We start from the raw sequence: 12907 nt of genomic DNA, 5'->3' as shown, positions 1-12907 counted from the left end.
GTCACCTGTTTTTACGTCAAATATGAGTGTTCTCAAAACTGTCATAGGGCTGGTGAGTGTGTGATTTAGTACGTTAATGAGTGTATAATGAGGTTCTAGGAAGATAACTAGGTCGAATCCAGTGCCATATTGGGTTCGGTTGGTTTTAGCCAGCTTGGTCCACACCTTCGTTCTTCAGGGTCTTATCAGCCTATAGTCTCTACTCATGTGAAGCTGCTGCCTGGAATTTTTTGTTCTCCCATGATGACACTGTGTTATTCCTGTCTCATTTTGACTGTGTCAACTTGGCTAGGATGTCATAATTCCTTTTCTTCTATGAATTATTTTTCCTCTGTGATTTCAACTTAGAATTAACCAAAAGGGGGTTATGTATAAGATTTGGAAAGTGAAAGTGAAGCGTCTATATCCTCTGGGAGTCCTGGTGACTAAAAGGAAAGACAGACAGAAGCGTATGCCACCCATGAGTTGGCACCTGTCCTCTACTCCAGGGTTAAAGAAAGACTCAGCAATGCTGTTAGGTTCATGCTGGTCCTATTCCTCTTCCCTTCATTTATAACTCTCATTCCCAGTGACCAAGAGCCCCAGATGCACCCACAGACACAGAGAGAGCAGCCTTCCACTGACTTCAGCATGTCTCTCCTGTGATTCCACTCGGGCAGGTGGACATGTCTAGCTTTTCAGATTTCTCTGCAAGTTCTGATTTGTCCACCTACTCCAGTATTTAATAACAGTTGCTTTGTGACTTTTTTTCTGATACTCCAACTCTCGGTTCCACACTACATGTCCCCTCTTCTTTCCTTGTTAAGTTCTAATTACTAGAACTAATCAGCTACTCGGTAGTCTCACAGTGGTTCTGCTTCTCCAATCAAACACTGAGTGATACAGAAACTCTACAGAGGAGTCCCAAATTTGAATTTCAATTCCTTATCAGTGTTGAACTCCTAAGGAGAAATTCAATGGAGAAACTAAATCCCTTTCAATTTAAATTTCAAAGACATAAACATCTAAAAGAGTTAATGTGTTCAATGAAATTCTTTTGTTTTCTTTTCCTTTCTGTAAGGTAAGTTCAAAGAAGTTAAAAACCTGCATTCTTAGGTAGAATTAGGTTTCTGGGAGCAAATGCAGTGAGTACTTTCCCCTGGAATAACTGTGGTACTTTCAGGGCCTCTGATACTCTTCTATAGGTTAATACTAAGCTTCTCATATGTCTTGCTGAAAAAGAGTAAAGACTAACAGAAAACACAAATCCCACTGAAGTGGACGAATGTCAGTGTCACATAGTGAAGGCATAAGTGATTTTTTAAAAATAATGGGTGTTAATCTTTTTCTAAACATTTGGTAGAATTTTCCAGTGAAACTATCTATGCCTGAAGATTTATTTTTCAAGAAGCCTGTAAGTACAAATTAAATTATCTTAATTTTAATAGGTCTATCAATATTATCTATTTCATATTGGGTGTATTGTGGTAGTTTTCTCATGAACAACTGATCAACATCATTTAATTAGACAAATTTATATGTGTAAAGTTGTGTGTAATATTCCTCGTTTATCCTTTTGTTATCTGCAGAGTTTATAGTGATAATTTCTAATTAATTCCAGATACTAGTAAGTTGTATCTTCTCTTTTTTCTTTATAAGTTTTGCTAGAGGTATGACAATTTCATTAATCTTTAAAAAGCACATTCTTTTGTTTTATTGGATGTCTTTATTATTTTACTACTTTCAATGTCATTGATATCTGCTCTGATCTTTATTATTTCCTTCTCTATGCTTACTTTGGATATATTTTGTTTTTCTTTTACTAGTTGGATTGATTCCATGTCTTCACTATTGTGAGTGGTGCTGCAATGAACATACACGCATATGTATCTTTATAATAGAATTTTTTACATTCCTTTGGGTATATACCCAGTAATGGGATTGCTGGGTCAAATGGTATTCTGGTCTAAATCTTTGAGGATCACTACCATGTCTTCTACAATGGTTGAACTAATTAACATTCCCACCAGCAGTATAAGTGTTCCTATGTCTCCACAGCCTCACCAGCAACTACTGTTTCCTGACATTTTAATAATCACCATTCTAACTGGCATGAGATGGTATCTCATTGTGGTTTTGATTTGCGTTTCTCTTATAGTCAGCGATGCTGAGCTTTTTTTCATATGTGTTTGTTGGCTGCATAAATGTATTCTTTTGAGAAGCAACTGTTCATATCCTTTGCTCACTTTTTGGTGGGGTTTTGCTTTTTTCTTGTAGATTCTGGATCTTAGACCTTTGTAGATGGCTAGATTGCAAAAATTACCTCCCATTTTATAGGTTCTGTTCATACTTATGATAGTTTCATTTGCTGTGCAGAAGCTCTTTAGCTTAGATCACATTGGTAAGTTGTTGCCTTTGTTCCAGTTTCTTGTGGAGATTTCATCAAAAATTCTTTGCCCATGCCTATGTCTGAATGTATTGCCTAGATTTTCTTCTAGGGTTTTTACAATTTGGGGTTTAACATTTAAGTCTTTAATCCATCTTGAGTTAATTTTTGTATAAAGTGTAGAGAAGGGATCCAGTTTCCATTTTCTGCATATGGATAGCTAGTTTTCCCAGCACCATTTATTAAATACAGAATCCTTTCCCCATTGCTTCTTTTTGTCAGGTTAGCTGAAGACCAGATGGTTGGAGATGTGCAGTTTTATTTCCGAGTTCTCTAACCTGTTCTATTGGTCTATGTGCCTGTTTTTGTACCAGTACCATGCTGTTTTGGTTACTGTGGCCTTGTAGCATAGTTTGAAGTCAGAAGTTTGAGTTAAACCTAAAAACTTGGCTGGGAGCAGTGGCGCATGACTGTAATCCCAGCTACTTGGGAGGCTAAGGTGGGAGAATCACTTGAGCTCAGGAGGCGGAAGTTGTATTAAGCCAAGATCATGCCACTGTACTCCAGCTTGGATGATAGAGTGAGACTCTACCTCAAAAATAATAATAAAATAAAATAAACATAAAACTTTACCTATTTATATCACTCGACTTTCCCAATTTATAATATAATCGGCACAAATATTTCCTCAACATATAGTAAAAACCATGTTACATATTGTGGCATAAATATTGTACCATGTGCAATGTTTTTTTTTCACAGATGCTTGAAATCTGTACTTTAACTTCAGGATGCATTCCAGACAAGGTTGTTCTCTAGTAAATGTGCTTATCTTCTCACTGAGTGGTAGCATTACTCTGGCTACTGGTCTATGCTTTTAAAGTTTTACATGTTTAAAGAGTACTCTGTAAAATATTCATTTACCACCTTACAAATGCTACAATAGGTTCAAATAAGTTAAGTGTATAGCTAACAAGCTGTTTAAGATAATAATGTAAATATTTTATACCATGTACATAATGTGTAAACTTCTTTCTACCATATACTACACCTTTCAATGTTGGTAACCTGTAAAAATAGGTACATAAATCTAATGAAAAGAAGACTGCTATAGAATTGCCATTTACTTCATGTATTCCGAGGACCTTTAGTGGAGTGTTCTGGTACTACTTAAATATATATTAAAAATGTGACACATTAATAATCTCTATATACTGAAGTCCTCCTGAGAATCTGTACATTTGTCACCCTTTCCTGGCTTAATAAAGACATGATATGAATAAATGTATGAGGCTTATGTCACAGTATATTTGCATATTAAAAAAATAATTTTTATTATTTATAGTCTTCCTTCTTAATATGGAAGAGACCTGGGCAGTGAAAAATAATATGTAAATATTCAGGAAATGTTAAATAACTATTTATAGGAAAGTCTTAATGAAGTAATAGTAAATCAAATGTAATTTACTGTGGCATTACTGCTCCATAATAATATTCACTTATTTTTCAAAATTAAAATACTTAAAAAATAGTGAATAATGTAGGCAGAATTTTATCTGATTTGTAGAGTGCTTAGAAGTCATCACCCCATCCTCACAACAAAGAAGTCTTTAAACAAACTGAAAATCAATTACTTTTTGTAGATCTGTTAAAAAATTGAAGTCATGTAGTAAAATGCGTATGACCAAAAATAACACATTTTTTTTAAAGCAGAGAAAAATACCTTCTCTAAAGAAGGACAATGAAAAGGATTAACACTGAACTCCTCATTGGAACCCAAGCAAAGAGAAGAGAATAGAGTCAAACATTTGAAGTGCTGAAAGAAAAATAGCCCAGAACTCGAATTCTGTGTTTAAAAATATATATATAATCCTTGAAAAGTTGAAGAGAAATAGAGACTTTCTCAAACAAAGAAAAAGAGCAAGAAATTATATTTTATTTTACTTTTAACCTTGGACTTTTTTCAATTTCAACTTTTATTTTAGGTATAGGGGTACATGGCAGATTTGTTACATGGAATATTACGTGATGCAGAGGTTTGAAACAGAAATCTCAAGGAAGTGAGCACAGTACCCGATAGGCAGGTTTTCTAACTCATCCCCTCCCTCCACCCTCTGTTAGTCCACAGTACCTATTGTTCCCAAATGTATGTCCACAAGTGCTCAATGCTTAGCTCCCATTTATATGTACGAATGTGTGATATTTGGTTTTCTGTTTCTGATTAATTTGCTTAGGATTATGGCCTCTACCTCCATTCACATTGCTGCAAAGAACATAATTTAATTCTTTTTTATGGCTGCATAGTATTCCATGACATATATCTACCACATTTTCTTTATTCAGTATATCCTTGATAGGTCCCTGGGTTGATTCTATGCCTTTGCTATTATGAATAGTGCAAAGATAAATATATCCTTGATAGGTCCCTGGGTTGATTCTATGCCTTTGCTATTATGAATAGTGCAAAGATAAACATACAATGCATATGTCTTTTTGGTAAAATAATTTATTCTCTTTTAGGTATATAGCTAGTAATGGATACCAACAGTATATAAGCATTCTCTTTTCTCTGCAACCTTGCCAATATCTGTGGCTTTCTGACTTTTAAATAATAGCCATTCTGACTGGTGTGAGATTATATCACATTGTGGTTTTGATTTACACAACCCCAATGATGCTGAGATTTTTTTCATATATTTGTTGGCCACTTGTATGTCTTCATTAGAGAAGTGTCTGTTCATGTACTTTGCACATTTTTTAATGAGGTGATTTGGTTTTTGCTTATTTGTGTGTTAAAATTCCCTATATATTCTGAATATTATGCCCTAGTCAAATCCATGGTTTGTGAATATATTCTCCCATTCTGTAGGTCATCTGCTTGCTCTGTTGACAGTTTCTCTTGCTGTGCAGAAGCTCTTTAGTTAGGTCCCACTGGTCTATCTTTATTTCTGTTGCAATTGCTTTGGGAGAATTAGCCACAAATTTCTTGCTAAGGCTGATGCTGAGAAGAGTATTTCCTAGGTTGATTTCCAGTATTTTTAAAGTGTGAGGTTTTAGATTTACATTTTTAATCCATTTGGAGTTAATTTTTACATACGGTAAAAGGTAAATATCCTGCTTCAATCTTCTGCATATGACAGCCAGTTATCCCAGCATTATTTATTGAACTGGGAGTTCTTTCCCCATTGCTTATTTTTATTGACTTTGTCAAAGATTGGATGGTTACAGGTGTGGAGCTTCGTTTTTGATTTTTCTATTCTATTCGAATTGTTCTATGCATTTTTTTTTGTTTAACCAGAATCAAACCTTTTTGGTTTGCATGGCTTTATTATATAGTTTTAAGTCAGGTAGTATGATAACGGCAGCTTTGTTCATTTTGCTTAAGACTGCTTTTTCTGTTCAGGCTCTTTTTTGGTTCCATATAATTTTTAAACTAGCTTTTTATAGTTCTGTGGAGAATGACATTGGTAGTTTCATAAAAATAGCACTGATCTGTACATTGCTTTGGGTAGTATGGCCATTTATACAATATTGATTCTTCCAATCCATGAGCATGGAGTTTGTGTGTGTGTGTATTTTTTGTCATCTCTAAATTCTTTCAACAGTATTTTTTTTAGTTTTCTTTGTAGAGATCTTTTACCTCTTCAGTTACCTGTTTTGTAACCAAACCAAATACCTACAAACTGTTTGTAGGTATTTAATTTTGACCTAACATTTGGTCAAAATAATAATACCAAAAAGGTATTATGTAATTATACTATATGAATAAAGAAGATGAATTACAAAAATGCTATAAGAGTTAGAAGGGAAAAATTGAGAATAATTTGTTATAAAGTACCTAGAATATCCAGAAAGTGATCTAGCAAGGAATTTAAAACAGTAACATATGCCAAGAAAGGATAGAAAATTGAGTCATAAGATACTAAATCAAACCACAGAAAAAAGAACAGGAGGAGAAGAAACTGTCATCAAATGTTCCTTGGGGAATTAAATCAAATATGAGATATATACCTCATTATTAAAACGTCATCTACCTTGAGGTTCTAGTTGAACAAATGATTATTTTAAATAAGTCAATAATCGAATTATTATGTGAGGCAAAATATATTAAAAATTCACGAATCAGTGAAAGTCTTACAGTGAACAATTGTCAATGACAATAAATGTTATGTTTCTGAAGTACTTATATTGATCTGGAAAGCTTTTAAATGCTTGGTTTTTTAGACACAGTATATAAATTAACTTTCATGTATCTGAAAAAAAGGAAAGAAAACATGATTTGAAATAAAAGTGTAAAAGAAAAAAATAGCAGAAATTTAAGGAAGTCTTCATCAAAAGTGAGTGAGAAAGCCATTTTGCTAAAATTATATCAAGTTGTGATGGGTGTTTTAAGATGTGCTTAGCTATGCTAAGGAACCTCAGCTTCCTTGGGTAGTAAATTATAAAATATCGATTTTGTGGAAAGAGAGAACATGTTAACAGCACTTTGGAGTGTACATTGAAATCAATATTTTACAATAATGACGGTGATGCTCCTGTCTACTGAAAAAGGGAAAAAGAGCTGTAAACAAATTTAAGTTTGAATATCTGGATGCGAGAAGTTGATTTATGTATGAGTGAAAAAAGTTCAGAGTGATAAATTTGAGTGAACAGACCAGGAGGCAGGGCGTAATTTAAGACCATGCGGAAAAGTTTATAGGTAGGGATGTGTGACTGTGATTTTGGGAAGCACAGGCAGGGGACAATAGAAGCTAAAAACCAAACCAAATACTAAAAATGAATTGAAGACATAATGACAAAAAAATGGCAAGTTTGGTTTTAGTGAAGGAGATGGAAAGTGAAAATTCCGGAGTATTTTCAAGAAGTAAATTATGACCAACACTAGAGAAGGGGAGAATTAGTCAGGCGTGTGCTTCTAACTTTGAAGGAACTTTGTGCAGTAAGAAGATAGTTGCTTCAAGGCTTTGCGACTGCTCACAATAATTCAAAGATCATATTTGTTCATAAAATAACATGGCACCACTTGAATACCATTTGAATTACTAGGTTTAAATGTTCTTTAAGGCCAATTTATTTTACTGTACTTGCTCTTACGGTGTTATGTTTAGCAAAGATCAATCTTCTTAATTCGGGAGTGAGGTGTACTTGCCTGTAGAAAAATAAAATTACCCAGGAATTAGGATATTATAGGATTGTCATTCAGAGTTGTCAAAACATGAATAATATATATATATATATATATATATATTTACTTTAGCTGAAATTAAAATATAATATTATAGAGTTAATGTTCACATTAATATCATGTCAACAACAAAGAATTTGTATGTTAAGTCCCCACTGTAATGTTTTCAGATAATCATGTGAAATATATTTATAACATCCACATATTCTATGGAATAATACATGGTTAAAGATTTACCAGCATTTTGGAATAACTATTGTCCAAATTATGTATGTTACATAAGTTTTTCAAATTACTTTAAAATTGATGACCTTCTTAGGACATAGTAGAGATAAATGCAGCTAAATAACAATTGACTTAAAGCTGTTATTCTTAAATGTATTACTTCTATAACTGAACAAACTGTCTTCATTTAAAAGTTTTTCAAATAAAACTTATGTAGACTATGACACATTTTTCCAAATTCAAGCAATAAAGTAAAAGTCATAAATATGGGGATTACATGAGACTAATGGCATTTATTAAATCCAATATATAATGTTCCAGCAAGTAATATGATTTATTCAAAATAAAAGAAAGGGCCGGCTTAAAAGCAGAGCATCTGACTTTAACGACAGTGTACTTTACATTACATTCTCTTATGAGGATTAACCTTATAGAAAAAGCCAAAAATATTTCATCTTGAGATGAAAAGAAAAAGAACTTTTTTGTTTGTTTGTTTCAAGATGAAATGGATTAAGTTACAGAGAAATGCTGAAGCTGAGAAGAAACAATCTGAGATAACATAGTTTTGCAGGTCTAAATCATTTCAGCAAAATAGAAGCTAAGATCACCTGAAACAAGGCTTGTAGAAAGTGAAAATGTTTTGTAACAACTGCTATAATTTTAACAGGGAGAAAACTGGAGGTGAATGACAGCTATGTCAGCATTGAATCCCCAAGCAATGTAATCAAACTATATGACCTAGATTTAAACAGAAAGCAAATGGAAATTGACTAGTTTTCTTCTACAATATTTGACCACATGAGGAGAAGTGGATTCTAGGATGGCAAAGGTGACCAAGCGGAGCTATGAAAAGCTAATGGACTGAGTTTATAGGCTGAGGCTATGTGACTTGATCTTTCTATGAAAATGGAATACAGTGGCTATAAAAAATTAAAAGAGGAGGATAGGTGAAAAATGGACTCTTACTAGAGTCCAAACCAAAAAGCAATTTTAGGTTCACAGGATTAATAAAGATAATTTTCAGTTGATGCAAAATACAATGGATTCATCCTACAAAATGACAAAATCTGGATGTAGAACAAATCACTGGTGTTATCTAAGGCACAGAACAGCAAGGAAAAAGAGTGAACAGATTTTGAATGTCTATATTGAAGCCATAGATATTGATAATATGTATTTTACAAGGAGGATTAGAGTAAATGCTGGCTTCCTCAAGGAAGTTAGAAATTCCATGTTTCTTTTATGTTTGAAAGAGGTGACGTATGTTATCATTTCCAATGGAAGAGTAATAGATGATCAGTAAAAGCTGAACTATTACTTGGCATCAACAGTAGACAGCAGACAGCAAAGGAAGGCAACAAAAAGCAGAGTGAATGCTGCCTCTGCTCCAAAACCTTAAGAGTAGACTCCAAATTTCTAAATACAGAAATTAAAATGACATTTCAGTAAATAAAATTAATGTATATTAGCATGCTTGAGACAGAATATACGGAAAGGAAATGAGATCAGATACATGTTACAGAAAAGAGTTCGAAGAGTAAGGATGGACACCATGGCTTACCCCTGTAATCCCAGCACTTTGGGAGGCCAAGGAGGGTAGATCACCTGAGGTCAAGAGCAGCCTTATCAACACGATGAAACCCGTCTCTACTGAAAATACAAAAAATAGCCACGCATGGTGGTGTACACCTGTAGTCCCAGCTACTCAGGAGAATCACTTGAACCAGGAAGATGAAGGTTGCAATAAATGGAGATTGCGCCATTGCACTCCAACCCGGGCAACAGGGCAAGACTTAAAGAGTGAAATGGCTAAGCCAAAGTCGTTTCAAACACAAGAGAAAACGTAATAGAAACATAATAGAAAAACATGTTTTTTAGGTGGTCATAAAAGTCAGTGGAAGAATAAAGATAAAAACTATCTTTTTGTCCACTTTTAAACCCTGGTACAATCCCTGTTAGACTGCACATTGAATACATGATACATGTATGTTAAGTAGATTGAAATTGGAATGAGGGTGCAACCGTGTGAAAAATATGAAGATTTTTTCTTTAGAATTTGTTTTTGATGTAATTTGACTTCATAAGGAAAAAAAAAAGATCTAGGAAAAGTGGATGATCCCAAATTAAACTTAAGTAAATGAGTGGAAAAGAGTTTAACAGTTAAGGAAACATGTTGCATAAAATATTAATTGAAAGCAAGAGACTAAGTAAATATTGTATCACAGTTGTCACGATCAGGTTTAATTCAGACTATGGAGTTCAGTTCTGAGCAACAAACTTAAAATATGTTTCATACGTTCATATTGACAAGTGTCTGCAAAATTGATATTAAAAATGATATTTAAAGTAATAGGGCATTTACTCTAGACAAATTAAAATTTTAGGAGAGAATATTGACTTCCTTCAGTTATTTTGGAGACTGGAAAATTTTTGGCTTTTTCCATATTAGTTCACTGAACTATAGAAGAGATTTAAGATATAGCTGGAAGTATAAAGAGAATTTTAGGTTCATTTATACAAGTATTTTTTCAAAACAGTAAGGTGTGCAAAATAGATTACCCAAAACTACATAAAAATGAACAATGTATCCTGAGTAGGGAGAAAACAGAATTATTCTGATTTCTGCTGACATTTTGGAACAGAAAGCATTACCTAAATCACGGAATTCACTAAATTTATTATTATTTATTTATTTCGAGATAGAATCTTGTTCTCTTACGCAGGCTAGAGTGTAGTGGCACAATCTTGGCTAATTGCAATCTCTGCCTCCCTGGTTCAAGGAATTCTCCTGCCTCAGCCTCCTGAGTGTCTGGTATTACAGGCATAAACCACTACACCAAGCTAACTTTTGTATTTTCTTTAATGATTTTATTATGTTGGCCAGGCTGGTCTTGAACTTCTGACCTGCAGTGATCCACCTATCTCGACTTCCCAGAGTGCTGGGATTACAGGCATGTCAACATGCCCAGCCACTAAATTTAATTCTTAATTTTCAAAAGTATAATATTCTATATTTGTACAGACTGATATTTTGTGGTACAGTTCTTTTTAAGTTGGACACATACTGTTAGATCTAGATGCCACTTTTTATTAAAATAGAACAACTGATGTTGGATTATTTTGACATAGTCTAATTACATTGTCGTTATTAAAAAAAAACACAAATAATTCCAAAATGGTATCAATTTTCTCCCTATAAATCTAAAATTAGGCCGGATGTGGTGGTTCATGCCTGTAATCCCATCACTTTGGGAGGCCGAGGCGAGTGGATCACGGGAGGTCGGGAGTTCAAGACCAGACTGACCAGTATGGTGAAACCCTGTCTTTACCGAAAATGCAGAAATTAGCCGAGTGTCGTGGTGTGTGCCCGCAGTCCCAGCTCCTGAGGAGGCTGAGACAGAATTGCTTATGGGAAGCAGATGTTATAATCAGTGGAGATCACGCTACTGCACTACAGCCTGGGTGACAGAGTGAGACTCATAGTTTATTTATCTAAGATTGTATAAAATGAGAAATCACTGCATATACTTGTTACTATTTATTTTCCAATATATCAGAATAGTCAAAAAGTAGAATTTCTAAAACCTTGAAGTTATCACTGAAAATGTTTAATTTTATGATGACTTTGTTTTTAATTCATTTGTTTGCTTTAATTTTTCTGCTTTATATTAATTATCAAAGGCTCATGAAAACTTCCTTGTTACACAAACCTGCTTCTGAATTGCTTTTCTAAGGATCTATCCTGGTGAACAATGTTGCATATTCTTATGGAAAATAAAGAGATAGCACGTGGTGACTATTTTTCCTTTTGGTTAAAGTTCTGCTTTAGGACTTGACCCTCTTCTACTGTATTCAAGTGTGGTAGGATTCAGGATCAAATACTCCTACCTTACTCTACACAGGAACAAAACAAGACCCAGTTTGAAAAAATAGATTGCTACCTTCACTTGGTTACAATGAGTCAGGAAACGAATTCTATAAAGAGTCAATTGGTATCACACCAGCCTGTCACACCCCACTCTCACTGTATATGTAGAGAAGGCTGTAAGTCTGAAGTTGTTAGAAATCTGCTTTTGATACCATATGGGGAGGGCCTGATTAGAAATGAAACAAACATGAAAAAAGTAGAAATAAGAGAGAGGGAGAGAGGGAGTGTGAGAGAGAGACAGAAGGGGTGGGAGAGAGAGAGAGAGAGAGAGAGAGAGAGAGAGACAGAGAGAAAGGAAATATTGAGGAAAGTGGGGGGTGGGGGAGAATGAGAGAGAGAGAGAGAGAGAGAGAGAGAGAGAGAGAGAGAGAGAGAGAGAGAGAAAGGAAACCTTGTTCTAAAGATACTGTTGAACTCATAGATGCCAGTGGGTCTGAAGTCAGGACTAGCTCCTGGATTGACCAATCATTCAAGTCAACAAGGAACTTATTTTGCTTAATCCATTTGGGCTGGATTATTGTTCCTGTAATGAAAAATCTCCTAACTAATATAACACCTTGACCTCTTTTTTCTCCTTAAACCTGGACTCCAGAGCAAGCCCTGTGAAATCTGTGACCTCTTTGTCTTCCTCTGAATTCCATTCTAATTAATCCCCGCCTTTCCTAGCCCCAAAATACAACCCATTAAAATGTGTCATTCACAACCGTAAGATCAGGTTACTTTCTATTGACATGCAATATTTCATGTCAAGGCCCACGAGGATAGCATGGTGAGAGAGAATTTTTCTTCGGTTCTTTCTGCAGTATCGAACAAGATCTATTTTGAGCTCTACATTGACTGGTTGTAAAATTAGATTTGTAAACTTCCAGTATCATTGCTTAATTTCATATGTCATTAGAGAATTATTTTTCCTTTATTACGTTTTTGCGTGGGCTAGATACTCTCTGGGAAATCTCTCCAGTGAACCCAATTTAGAATATAGATGTGGAAGAGGGCAGAATATTAGGTTGAGAGTGCCTGACAATTCAGATTTTTTTTCTCACTTCCAACCAAGTGAATTAATTATTTCTCAAGGGGAATAAGTCTAACTATTTTCTGTATTTCAAACAGAACCTCGATTCTGCAGCGTCTGATTGTGTTCTGTGGTTCATTTTGTCACTGTTCATCATTTTTTGACTTACATACTCAGTGATGTGTTGTGCTG

General features: G+C 34.4%; 1 protein-coding gene across 12 annotated transcripts in view; it reads right to left on the bottom strand.

Moving 5' to 3' along the window:
• Window positions 1–12907, bottom strand: part of LOC144580101 (uncharacterized) — an 852895-nt gene that overhangs the window by 461566 nt on the left and 378422 nt on the right. For 9 of the 12 annotated variants that reach the window (XR_013529027.1, XM_078355150.1, XM_078355151.1 and 6 more), the window contains one exon: window positions 7460–7514. The exons of the other annotated variants lie outside the window; for them this stretch is intronic. The gene's annotated coding sequence lies outside the window, so the exon portion shown is untranslated. The remainder of the gene's footprint in view (window positions 1–7459; window positions 7515–12907) is intronic. 12 annotated transcript variants of the gene reach the window in all.

The sequence above is a fragment of the Callithrix jacchus genome, chromosome 18 (genome assembly GCF_049354715.1).
Source record: "Callithrix jacchus isolate 240 chromosome 18, calJac240_pri, whole genome shotgun sequence".
NCBI classification, from domain to species: domain Eukaryota; kingdom Metazoa; phylum Chordata; class Mammalia; order Primates; family Cebidae; genus Callithrix; species Callithrix jacchus.
Note: the sequence above shows the minus strand (reverse complement) of the source record. Positions and strands in the feature narration are given on the sequence as shown.